Source organism: Prunus persica, chromosome G4 (genome assembly GCF_000346465.2).
Source record: "Prunus persica cultivar Lovell chromosome G4, Prunus_persica_NCBIv2, whole genome shotgun sequence".
NCBI lineage: Eukaryota > Viridiplantae > Streptophyta > Magnoliopsida > Rosales > Rosaceae > Prunus > Prunus persica.
This window is the reverse complement of record NC_034012.1, coordinates 22948482-22962278: the sequence shown is the minus strand read 5'-3', so window position 1 is coordinate 22962278 and position 13797 is coordinate 22948482. Positions and strand designations below refer to the sequence as shown.

The window sequence follows — 13797 nt, the reverse complement described above, 5'->3', positions numbered from 1 at the left end:
TAACTCTGTTTCACATTTGCACCTGCTACAGAGCACCACCCCCAGCCGGGATGGTCGCTCTGGTATTTGACTGGTTTCCTTATGATTCTTCTGCCTCTGCTGCAACCAGCATCTGTCATTGGCTCAGTTTCCCTCTGTTCTGGCCCAATTTAAGTTGACCATATTGACTTGTGGCTGAGGGAAAGGATCTTTCGTGACCGATGGAGGTTTTTCTGCCAGTTTCAACCTTCCTGCCGTTATCCCTTCTTGTATTACGTCTCTGAAAACAACACAACTATTGGTAGAATGGTTCCAAGAGTTGTGGCACCTGCAGTACTGTCTGCCCTTGAGTTCTTCCGGCTTGGGTATTCTGTGAGGCGTTTCTATCGCCTTCTGCAGTAGCATTTCATCGAACAAAGCATCAACCTTGGTCAAATCAAAAGAGTAAACTTTGTTTTGCGTTGGCTTGTTGGGAACGAATCCTCCTGTGAATGGTGGTGGCTTTTGGTCTTTAGGTGGCTTTGTAAGGGCTTTGCAACTAATGGGATGTTTTAGTTTTGCCATTTCTGCCACTGAAACCTCTCTCTCTTCTGATTCTTCTGCATCTTCCTGTGATTCCACCTCGATCAGGTGGACTGAAGAAGAAGGGGTTTTGTAGTATGTACCTTTGGAGGAGTTCCTCATTTGCTGTTCTTCCCTGAGTAACTCCTCATATTTGGATGCCTTATCAGCCAGTTCTGCCAGGTCTCCGAACAACATTCCGTCGAACCTTTTCCTGAGAGAGATTTTAAGGGCAGCTTGGGCCATCTGGATGAAGTGTCTTTCTTCCATAGGGATTCGGCACTTCATTTTGAGCTTTCTGAACCTGGTTATGAAATCTTGAGCCGGTTCATCTTCACTTTGCTTGAGGGCAGCTAGATCACTGATGGTGACTTCTAGCTGAATCTTGTAATAGTAGTCATGGAAGACATTTTCCATATGCTCCCAAGTTTGAACAGAATTAGCTGGCAGGCTGGTGTACCAGGTGAAAGCCTGTCCAGAGAGAGAATTGCCGAAAAGCCTTAATTTCAACAGAGGGTTGTTTTCAATAGCTATGCATTGGACGGAGAACCTGCCTATATGTTCAACTGAGGAAGCATGGGGGTCCTCCTCGTTGAACAAGGTGAAGTTTGGTACTTTGAAACCTGGAGACAGCGGTATTTGATCGATATAGGCTGGGTATGGCTTTCTGTAAGTAGGCCTTTCCCCTCTCCTAGCCTCGGGCTCCATGATTTCTCTGATCATTCTTTGCAATGCCCCTATGTCATTCAAAGCATTGACGGGGGGAAGATTTTGCCCCTGTTCTGGCTGGACGTAATCGATCCTAGGCTCCGCTCTGTATGGTCTGGGTGGAGCTTCCTCCCTGCGCCCTTCCTGCTCTTCGATGTCTGGGTGATTCCTCCCGTTTGCCCCCGGCCTATTCCTGTCATGATTAAAAAGGTTATTTCCCCCTCTGCCTCTTCTCCCTCTTGCAGGTGGAGGGAATGGATTATGGTCCATCCTTCTGGGTCTATATGGCAATACTGCTGGTGGTTCAGGCAGAAGTGCCAAAGGTTGATCATGGGGGGCCACATGAGGTGGAATGGGCTGAGGTTTTGGCTGGTTCTGCTGAGCTAGTGCAAGGTCATCTGGTCGGGCTGGGGCCTCGTGTTCTTCATTAGGAAGGGCTCCTTCGCTCGGACCAGCCTGGATTTCTCTGTGGTCTGGTACTCCAGCCATCTGTGCAACTAGGGGGTTTTCCTGGTATGGCCATGCTAGTCCTGGCGGAGGGCCATAAGGGAGATCTAACTGCTGGACTATAGCATCCGGGTTTGGGATTCTGGCCATGGCGGATTCTCGGTCCTTCCGGAACTGTCTGTTAACCTGCCATTGCATCATGGCTGTCATGTTATTGAGAGTGTCCTGGCTCCTTTGTACTGTGATTTCTTGTCGGAGTACTGACTCCTGTATCTGATTCATCGTTCTGGAGCCAGTCCTGGAACGTCTACTTCCTGTACTGCCGTGGGCTGATTGCCTAGCATCGCTTTCTTCTGACTCGAGGCCTTCCCTGAGAGCCATCTGGTTTATCTCCGTATCTGGTGCGGGTTCTGGCTAGAGCTTCCGGTATTTATAAATCTGTGAATGATTATGTCAGAGTATGTATACTGCGAGGTCCCACTGGGCGTGCCAAATTGTTCACCCGTTTTTGTGTTTACTCCTGAGATGGAAGGGGGAAGTTCCCCACTGGTTTGGAGACCATTTGTTGGTCGACAAGTCAGCTTTCTTTGGTGTGTGAGCGTGCCACTGCTAGCAATGTAAATCCTAGCAGACTTCTTTTTAGAGTGGATAACTTGCGCCCCAAGTTACTGACTTCTAAAACAAATGATTGTGAATTTGGGTGAGGAATATCTCCCAAGTAAGTTCTTTTCTTGCCTCAGACTGGTGAGGACTTTCATAATTTATCTCAGTATCAAATGGCTGTTCTGGCCAGAAATATTCGATAGAAGTTGGGCTGTTTTAGGCAGAACTGCCTTTTACAAAACAATAAATATGCATATCGATGCTAGGAAGGTTAAAAGATGGCCGGAACTCCGTTTCTGCTTGGATGGAAGGCTCTGGTTTGGGCTGGACTGGACGCGCCTGGGTCGGTCCGTACTGCTTCGTGACTTCAGATGCTAGGCTGAGCTATAAATCGGTACCAAAGTTCGATTTTGGCAGAGCTTTATGTTTACTTCACGCTTCGTGAGGCCTTTGAGTGGGCAGAACTGCAGCTTCTTCAGTTTGAAGGGGCAGAAGTGGCTATTCTCGAGGGTTTGGTAGGCTAGGGATTGCACTACGAGCGTTGTTCTGCTTGAGCAGGACTCTTCATAAGTTCGCTGGGGTCTCCACGTTTGTGAAAACTCAAACTCTGCTTGCCTTGGCTTTTGCTGAACCAAATTTGTAACGAGAGAGATCTCGTTTTAGAAGACTTATTTTCTAAGTCTGAACTTTGGAATTCTGATCTAAAGCTGGTTTCTCTTGGAATCCAAGTGAGCTTTTGGTTGTTTTCTTGTTGTTGTTTTTTTGATTGATTGATCAATTGAGTGTCCTTTCCTTCCTTGCCTACTTCTGCTTTTATAAGAGACCCTTTTGGGGAGGTGGTTTTTTTTGTTTTAAATTTTAATAATGGGCAGTAAAAAGACCTCCTATAATGTAAAGTAAAAGGGATTTTTATCAATCATGGCAGATAGGCTCTCAGTAGTCACCTCCTAAAGCAGTCCCTTCCCTGGTTTCCTGGGTGGCAGCTTTCTATTTCAACCAACGCCACCGTCTATGTGGGCTAAATTTTATGGCGGTTGGTTTTCTTTTGTATTTTCTGAACAACTCCCTGTTTCCCGTTCTAACTTAGAAAGCGTGACCCGTGAATTCCTTGGAAGATGGTGTATTTGCTTTTTGGAGCAAAATCTCCGATCACAGATGGGTTTTGATCTTCTGCTGGCAGTGTTTTCAGAGATGTCCCTCTCATATTTTTAACTTAGTTGGAATTGCTGACTTTTCAAAGCTGAGGCAGTCATGTGGGTGTGTTTTTAATCCCTTGGGTTTGAACCTTAAAGCCCAAATGACAGTTTCTACGTTGGTCTTTCTTGGGCTGGGGGTTTTGTTTTTGACATCCTGGCGTGAAGCCCAACCTGTCTGGATGCTAATTTTGTTATCCTCAAGTTTTTGGGCTGGGCAGGTAATTTTACCATGGGCCTGTTTTTTGAACTTTGGCGTGCCAAATTTAGGCCCAAACACCTTGCTGCAGCAACATTGAGACCTGAGACCATGTATGGACAAACAAATGCATGGGTATTGCCCAATGGAAGGTATGGAGCCTTTGAAGTCAATGAAACAGATGTATTTATTCTTACGCAAAGAGCAGCACGTAATCTTGCTTATCAGGGGTTCTTTAGGATACCTGAGAAACCTTCCTGCTTCATTGAACTAACTGGTTAAGATTTGATTGGCCTTCCATTGAAGTCACCACTTGCACATCATCAGATTATTTATGCCCTTCCTATGTTAACGATCGATGCAGACAAAGGGACTGGGATTGTGACTAGTGTACCTAGGATGCTCCTGATGATTATATGGCCCTGCATGATTTAAAAACGAAACCAACTTTTAGAAACAAATATGGTGTGATGGATGAATGGGTTATGCCCTTTGAGATTGTACCGATCATCAATTTGGAGATAAGGCTGCGGAGAAGGTCTGTGGGGATCTCAAGATCAAAAGCCAGAATGAGAAAGAGAAGCTAGCAGAAGCCAAGAGGTTAACATACTTGAAAGGGTTTACAGAAGGAACACTGCTCGTGGGAGAATTTGCAAGAAGGAGAGTCTAGGAGGCAAAATCGTGGATAAGGAGCAAACTAATGGAGGCAGGAAATGCAATCATTTATAGAGAATCGGAGAAGCACGTAGTGTCACGGTCAGGTGATGAATGTGTTGTGGCTCAAACAGAGCAATGGTACATCTTTTATGGTGAAGCTGAATGGAAAACTTTGGCTGAGGAATGCTTGTCGAGCATGAACTTGTACTCTGACGTGACACAACATGGATTTGAACACACGTTAAGTTGGTTGAATCAGTGGGCTTGTTCACGATCGTTTGGGCTTGGAACACGTATTCCCTGGGATGAAAAATACTTGGTTGAGTCGTTGTCTGATTCAACCCTTTACATGGCTTATTACACCATTGCTCACTTTTTACACGATGGGGACATGTATGGGGATTCCACCACATCTGGGGTTATACCTGAACAAATGACCGATGAGGTATGGGATTTTATCTTTTGTGATGGCCCTTTCCAAAATCATCTGACATATCATCATCAATTCTGAATAAGATGAAGCAGGAGTTCGAATATTGGTATCCATTTGATCGTCGAGTGTTTGGTAAGGATCTCATCTAGAATCATTTTAACATTTTGCATTTACAACCACACGACAATTATGCTCAAGAAGCATTGGCCTCGTGGGTATAGATGTAATGGGCACCTCATGCTCAATTCTAAGAAGATGTCCAAGTCCACAGGGAATTTTTTGACATTACGGCTGGCAATAGAGGAATATTCTGCTGATGCCACACGAATGGCTGCCGATGCCGGTGATGGTGTTGATGATGCAAATTTTGTATTTGACACTGCAAATGCTGCCATTGGATGACTCACTAAAGAGATTGCATGGATGGAGAAGAATTTGAGTGCAAACTCTTTGAGAAGATATTCTCCTTCTACTTTTGCGAACCATGTCTTTTTGAATGAAATAAATATCGTTGTGAAAAGGACTGAGCAAAACTACCAGTCTTGCATGTTCCGAGAAGCCCTTATCACTAGAGTTTATGGTCTTCAAGATGCCAGGGATTGGTACGAGCTTTCATGTCGTGCTCAGGACATGAATCGAGATTTGGTGTGGCATTATATGGATGTAGAGACGCGCATGGTTGCTCCAATCTGTCCACACTATGCTGAATATGTGTGGAGGGAGGTTTTGAAGAAGGATGGATTTGTAGTAAGCGCAGGCTGGCCTGCAGCTGATGCTCTAGATCTAATCCTCCAAAGTGCCAATAACTATTTGAAAAAGTCGATTGATGTAATGAGGAAGAAGCTTAGAAAGCACCAGCCAAATTCTAAGAAAGCCGGTAATAATGGTGCTCCAATTTCATCTTTAGTAGAAGGGAAGAAGCTAATAGGCCTGATATATGTGAAGGAGCAATTTGATGAGTGGAAGGCAGATTGCTTGAGGATACTTCAGAATAACTTCAACATAGAGACTCGTACTTTTGCTTCGGACAGGGTGATATTGGAGGCATTGCAGAGTAGTTCTCTTGGACAGGCTAAAGATTTTAGACAAATCCAGAATCTTTGCATGCCTTTCGTGAAGTCGAAGAAGAATGAGGTAGTTCAACTTGGGGCTCAGGCCTTAGATTTGAAGTTACCATATGGAGAGATTGAGGTACTTAAAGAGAACTTAGACTTGATTAAGAGTCAACTGGATCTTGAAGAGGTAGAAGTTTTGTCTGCTGCCAACCCTGATAATCGTGCAAAAGTTGGTCCTCATGTTAAACAAATAGAGCAGAATCCTCCATTCCCTGGAAGCCCAACTACCATCTTCTTGACCCGGTAATTGTAATCCTTTTGGTACTTATCTGCAATTTGTATCAACACTCCATGCCCAACTTGGTCCTCTCTAGTTTGGATGTCCTCTTATTTCCTTTTCCCTTGTAATTATGGATCTGAATGTTTAATTTTGCTTATTTTTTAAATTCTTCTTTCACTGCAGCTAAGGATCAACTACCCCATGACCACTAACTACTCCACATTTTGGTGAGAATCCTTTTTTATTTATATGAGTTTTATTGTATTTCGGTTTTTGGGCTTGAATGTATCTCGTTGTTGGCAGAAAGTTAGGTTGTTTAAACCAACTAAATGAAAGTTTCAATTCGATAGCTGTTTCATATAGATTACTGTTTAGTTTAAGGTTCAGATTTGGAGTTGTGTGTAAAACTCATTCTTTTCTACATTTTCTATCTTGTATCATTTTAAGGATTTTGTTTGGTATTTTCATGTTTTAGGGATAATCCTTATTATCAGTTTTGGAGACCTAACAAATGTGACAATTAGATAAGGAAACCGTGATTAATTTAAGGGAAACACATCTCGAAGTTTGGTTTTCTGGAGCTGAGTGTGGCTTCCTTGTTGTCTTGAATGAAGCTTGAATTTCTTCATATAATTATAATGATTGGATCTTTGAGTAAGGTTTCTGTATTAATTAGTTATTCTTTATGCTTTTTGTAATTGCTATAGTAGTAATGGTTGTTGTTATAGTACCTGGGTTGGCAAATGAGAAACAGAACTTGTTGTGGGGCACCAGTTCCTTCATGATCCAAACTTCATATCTGTATCAAACGGTCTCCAACTTTCCTTTGTTAAGTTTGTCTTAGGTTGCACTAGTGGTAATATTGGCATTGGGAATGACTGCTTGTTGTGATCTGTACTTTATATATTCTCCAATTTGTCTGCACTTGTTCTTTGATTTTATTGATTCCTGGCCTATTGTAATAATATCAGAGACTGAATCCAAGTGAGTGAATGAACGAGTCGGGGGTTTGTAAAGAGCACAGGACTATAAGAAACACTACCCTACCACTTTTGGTGTTTGATCTTATCATTTTTTATTGGAAATTTATGCCTCTCCATGATCAAAAGCTTAGTTGTCTTTGTACCAAAACATATGTGGTTGGTTCTGCATTATCATTTGAGGTGCTTTTACAACACATGCATGAGTCGTGCATTGTTTAGAATTGGACTGTATAGCTAGCTTACGCTTCATACATAATTATGACCAATACTACTCTCTGTATGCAGGCATGTTCGATATGAGAGTCATTTTGATGAAGGAGTGACGACTCAAATGGCATTCTCTAAGTACAGAAAGACAGACATGGAGACGTGCTCAAGAAAAATACATGCATGCTTCTGAGACAGAGAAATGAAAGACATTGAGAAATAGAATTGTTTATTTGAAGGATTAGTAATGCAGTTTTCTTTCTTTTTCTTTTTGAGAAGTAGAATTGTTTAGGAACCAAGTATTGTCTATCTGGAGACATAAAGTTAGGAACCAATTAAGTTATATATATGGTTGCCTGAATAGTTTTATATATCATACAAAAGAAGCTATATATAAACAGTTTTTTTTTTTAATATATATTTTTCCTTTTATATATATGAACCATTAAGTCTGACGCTTTAACTCATGTTAAATGAGTAAAATAATATGATACAAAACTTTAGATGTGTCCCAAAATATTACAATACCAGTCAATAAGATTATGGTAGTTGGATTGTTTAACTGAAATTGTCAAAGCCTACGCTTTGAGAATGTGTGAGTTGGGAGTGTTCTAGTAGTAGCAATGTAAAATTCTAATATACTTGTAAAGTAAATGACTGAAAATCAAAGCAATTGTGAATTGAAACGGTAAACTGAATCAATGAGGTTCTTTTATGCCTTAAGACAAATAAAGACGTCATATTTCTTTAATACAATGATAAAGGACTTTAAAAGTAAATAAAGTAGTAAATAAATGAAAATAGATAGTCTGGTTCGATTAGAACTACAAGTTGTCACCACCTTGGATCACTTCTCATTCTGTACAAATGCTAAAAATCTTGTCGCAATTGATCATATGATCAAAACAATGCACTGCAAGCACAACCTTCAATTGATGAAGATCAATTGGAAATCGATACTAGAGGTATTTCTGGTAGAGCAAATAACAATGAACTGGCCTTTAAGAAAGGAGTTAGGGTTTGTGTTGAGTTTTTGTTGAAAAAGTTGTGTCTAGCCTTGAAGCATCCTCACCCTTTTATATGTTGTTAACCCTAGCACAGTAGATTATTCACATTGATATATGATAATAAGCCTATATTTTATTATATTTTATGCCTCCTTTGCTTATTTATTTGTTAATTTCTTTGGATTAAATTGGTTGTTTTTAATTGGTTTTGTGAGATTTAATTATTTTTAATTGGGTTTGGGGGTGTGGAATTTTGTTGTTTTTGTTGTTACTTGAGTTTTAAGTCATAAAGTAAGACAAGAAAAAGAAAACAAAAGAAAAAACAGATTTTATGTTCCAAAGAAAGGATTTTGTGTTTCAAAGAACATTTCTCAACTTTTTCTAGCCCCAAGATGATTGCAACATGTTGCAGATGTGTTACAGAAGTTGTTTTGGTCATTAGATGACTTTAAAACCCAGAAAATAGCAAAAGAGGTTATTATGTTCTTATTTTGGTTAAAATCAAAATTTTGCCTCTTTTCCTTTTTTGATATTTTTCAGGTAAATTTGAAGCCATCAACATGTTTAGAATGGTTATTATGATGATTTGAAATAGGTTTGGGGGTCTCAAGTGGTTTACATGACGTTTTAGGAAGATTTGAAGCTTAAAAAGTGGCCTAAAGCGGTGTTCATCAGATTTTTCGTCGCTAAAGGCCAATTTTCTAGAATTTTCTTATTTCATTCCAAATCAATTATGATCCATTCCATTCGCAATCAGAGGTTTCTAAGGGCTATTCCAGGTGTATCCTCTTCCTTTTGATGAAATTTTTTTCTTCCTAAGTGATGAGCACAAAATTAATACAAGTTTCATCCTTAAATTTATATTTGTTAGTATTTTCTTTTGTTTTATTTAAATCTATTAGAGTATTTGTATTGGTTATTTCCAATATTTGTTTTTGTATTTGATGAGTGGTTGTTTGTAGATATAAAGTGTCTTCCACCAATTGCATCATGAGGAGGAGGAATAAGCAATGTGTTGCAAGAAGAAGGTAGAAGAAAGATGAAAATATGTTCAGCCAAAGTCAAAGAAATCTGCTCAAGATAAAGGAAAAGTATGGAGAGCAACCTGTGTGAAGCATTTTCAAGCCAAAACCAAAGAGGAAGAGTGTGTGCAGCAGCAAAAACAAATGGAAAGAAGAAGCAATCAATTGCATTAATAAGCTCCAGGACATGCATGCAAGCTGCCATATTGAAGAGAATGAATAAACAAAGAAAGAGAAGTTCAAATTGACTACTTGCAAGTTGCAACCAATGAATGCAAAGAAGAATGATGATGCTTGAGTTGTTTATCTAGCCATAAATAGAGGAAGCTTGCTGCAGTTTTATGAGGAGACACGAGGGAGAGACACACGAAGTGAAGCCAAATTCAAGGAAGTGTGCCAAAAATAAGGAAGATATTTGAAAATGATGGGCTACTTGTGGTGAGCTACTTGATTATTATATAATTCAAGGCTCCCTTCTTTGGCTATAAATAAAAGCTTGGAGCAAAGAAGCAGAGGGGGGAGATACACAGGAAAGAAAAGGAAAGAAAGAAAGAAAGAGAGAAAGTGAACAAGGATGGAAAGGAAAGAACCGAAAGCTAATAACTCTCTTAAAATTGTTCTTCACCTTTCTTACTTCTCATTTATTTCATGTATTTTAGTTTCTTTGTTTAGTTTTAAATATTAATTATGTCTAGGTAAAATACTTAACTAAGGTTGGATGAAACACCATTATTAAATAAAGTTCTAGTTTTATTTTCAATTCTCAAATATTGTGGTGTTCAATGATATATAATTTTCACTTCACATGATTAATAGATTAATTTTCTTTTCACCACTTCTATCATGTATTTGTGGTAGTTAAGACTTTGGATTAATCTATTAATTCATCCTTGGTTTATATTTCTAGTTTACAAATTTCTTTGATCTTTTGATATTCAAATAAACTTTTAACATAGGATGCTTAGGAAACTTTGATCCTTTGTAGTTAAATAATTTTGTTTACATATGGTGCTTAGAATTTGTACTTATGAAGGGAAGGAAAATCTACTTATGATCTAAATTACAAGCTTAATTGACAAATCTTGAGTAAGCAGTAGATTGATTTCTAGATTGCTACTCCATGGGAATTGAAAGATAAATAATTAGGATCTTATGAAATAATGGTGTGGATTCTAGTACCTTAGTTATTTTTTCTCATAAATTTAATCTTAATTTCAGTTTATTGTCATTTCCATATTTGTTTTATGCTTTATTTAACTTCCTTTATCAACAAACAAATCACCATTTGAATCAACTAGGTTGGCAATGAAATTAACTTGGGTTTTAATTGGTTATCTTTTCACGCAATCCCTTGGGTACAACCTCGCTCTTACACGCTTATGATATATTCGATTCGTGCGCTTGCGAGTTTATAAATTTTAAAAACACCTCTTATGGTGACACCACTAAGCAATTGGGGCTCATAAATTCACTCATATTTGTTTGCAAAATCACAAAATTCCTTTAACTTTTGAAAAAATAAAAATTTGTTAAAGCTTTTACTTTCTCTTACTAATAGTGATGTATATGTGATGTTTGATCATATTTCTTTAACTAAAGTGTTGCCATGAAAATATATGCATAATAATTATAGCACTTCACATAGCCATGCTTCAAGTATTTTGATGAACAAGGTCGCTATATTTGGATGATTGTGGAGAAATAGTGGAGACTACCATTGTGAGATACTTGAGCCAAACTGCTATTTATTGAGAGAGTATTTGGGATTATTCTTATTCATTATTTTCTTTCTTTCTTATTTAGATTGATATCAATTAGGCTTTTGAATTGATTACTAAGAACTAATCTCTCTTTTGTATGAATCATCTTATGCTTTCACCTTTTGAGTTGGATGGGCCTTGAGAGATGATGTTAGGCTATGCATGTTCTAACCTCTAAATAAAGCCTCATGTCCTACCTATTGTGTGTGCCATCAACCCGTTGAAGCCAAACACTTAGCCTTTTCTTTCATCACCCACAATATTTCCTTACCTTTTTTACCCTATTTTTAGCAATACCCTATAACTTGGGATATGCCATAGCACATGAGGACAAAGATGAAGGTTAAGCTCTACATCAACAAAAGAGGTGGTGTGTACCGAGGAAATATGTGTTAAAGTTCAAGAAAATAAAAAATAAAATAAAATAAAAATAAAATAAAAGTGAAGCATATCAAAAATCCTGGACGCCTTCGTGAAGTAAATTTGAAGAGCCAAGCCGTATAACACGATAAATGCCTTGTATGTCTCAAGTTCTAGTATTTCCTATCATTTTTTCATAACCCATAACCTAGCCCTATATTACAACCATAGTAAAGACCTAACGGATCTTTGGGAACTTCTTACTCGGAAGTGGAGGTATATGTACTTCATCTATGGTTCTTAGTATTTGATTTCCTTTCCATGAGATCTATTTTCAAAAATTGCCTTTTATTCATCTTGGATGCATATGTGTCTTATATTTTGATTTCTTCACCCAACTTCATTCACATATGCAAGGTAAGAGTGCAACCCTAGCTTCTGTGAGAAAATTGAGAGTTATCCAATGAGGCCTAGAGTCAAGGCGAATTTGTACACACGCCAAGTGTGGTTATCTTTAAGTTCGAGTGCTTGGAGTATTGGCTTTACACTTTACACTATGGTGCATTTTATTTGTAGTGGCATAACTTTAATTTTTGAATTATGATTGGCATTCATTGGTTATTATTAGTCTGTTGGAAGTATTGCTTTAACGAATTTGTTTTGCAAGGAGCGTTTGTGGGTGTTGTGACTGGTAAACCCTTAGGAGACACAACTCCTCCTACTAGGGACACCTAGAGGTTTAAAGGCTTGTGGCATATGCTAAGTGCCATCGAGATTACCTACGAAAGTGGTTTAGTTTAGTTTGTTTGTTTTAATTTATTTTTTATTTTCAGTTTTGCTCGAGGACTAGCAAAAGATAGGTTTGGTGGTATTTGATAAGCCTATATTTTATATATATTTTATGCCTCATTTGCTTATTTATTTGTTAATTTCCTTGGATTAAATTGGTTGTTTTTAATTGGTTTTGTGAGATTTATGAAGGAATTGTGAAATAGGAGAAAGTGTGCTAAAAAGGGCAAGAAGATGAAGATTGGAGTTTAATTAAAAAGAAGCCAAGTCATTCCTTTTGTTGCAAGGAATGTTGTCAAATTTCGTACTTCAAAATGGTTCAAGTCTTATCAAGTCAAACAAGGAGAAATAAAGAAGACCCTATTTTAGAAGGAATCCTACTTTTATAATAATTGTAATTATATCTTAGATAGGTAGGATTTGTAGGAGTATTATAAATAGGGAGTTTACGTCATTAATCAGGATCCATCCCTCCATCATCTACCCTCAAATTCCTACACATTCATACTCACAGCTGAAACACTCAACGAAGAGAGAGAGTTTTAAAGAGACAAAGAAGACAACCTGGAGCTAGAGTTGCTATCGTTCGGAGATCAAATCTTCAATTGGTGTTTTCTTTCCTACGATACTATTTATCATGGTTTTTCTTAAAGTTGTCATGAACTAATTTCTTTTTGCTAGGGCTACGATGTAGCCTAGCCATGAATACTCAATTACTTTAGTCAATGTTAATTCCAAGAATTTTTCCATGTTGAGTATCTATTACCATGCTTAATGCTTTGAATGTTTGGCGAACATTTAATTGTTTTGATGCTAAATTGACAATAGGGATATCCAATTTGGGGTTGCTTCTTGTAATAGATGTCATGAGTTACATGATTAGACAAGGATATTTGTCATGACTTATGTGGTTGTTTTCCAAGGAATTTAATGGGTTCTTATTATCTTAATTCCATTACTAGGGATAGAGTGGGTTGGTAATAAGAATACTTTTGGTATAACCAAGGATGGAGTATCGAATAAAGTAGGAAAAATCAACTGTCAACATGGAAAATAATTAGAATTAATATGCTAAGGGAATTGGGTAGAATTGGCTATGGTAAAATCGAAAGCTCTAGTGCTCTCATAACTTTAATCTCACTACTTTATTTTTCTACGCTTGTTTTTATTCATTGTTTTAGTTAATTAATCAATCGAATCTCATCATCAATTATTCAAATAAAGTCTTGGGTTAATCACAATCGGTAATTAGTAAATTAAATCACTCTTCGTGGGAACGACACTTCACTCATCACTGTATTACTTGTGCGAATTGTGCACTTGCAATAAATTTCACAACAATATCATCAAGATCTGATCATAATCAATTATCTAATTGATTGCCTTCGACGCCAAGTACAAAGAAGTGGAATTGAAGCTGGACTATGAAAAGTGGCATTCTTTAGTCTTTATTATGTATATCCTGATTACTTTAGTGACTAAGTTTCATGATTTGGTATGTGTTTGATGCTTTTCTAATTGGGCTTTGTAGAAGGTTAGGGTTTTTAAGGATGT

The 13797-nt window shown here is 38.0% G+C and overlaps 1 pseudogene across 1 annotated transcript in view; it reads left to right on the top strand.

Moving 5' to 3' along the window:
* The window catches only part of LOC109949016, a 31513-nt pseudogene extending 25371 nt beyond the window's left edge, over positions 1-6142 (top strand). The window contains exon 4 of the transcript XR_002271508.1: positions 3762-6142. The product of XR_002271508.1 is annotated as a leucine--tRNA ligase, cytoplasmic-like (transcript). The remainder of the gene's footprint in view (positions 1-3761) is intronic.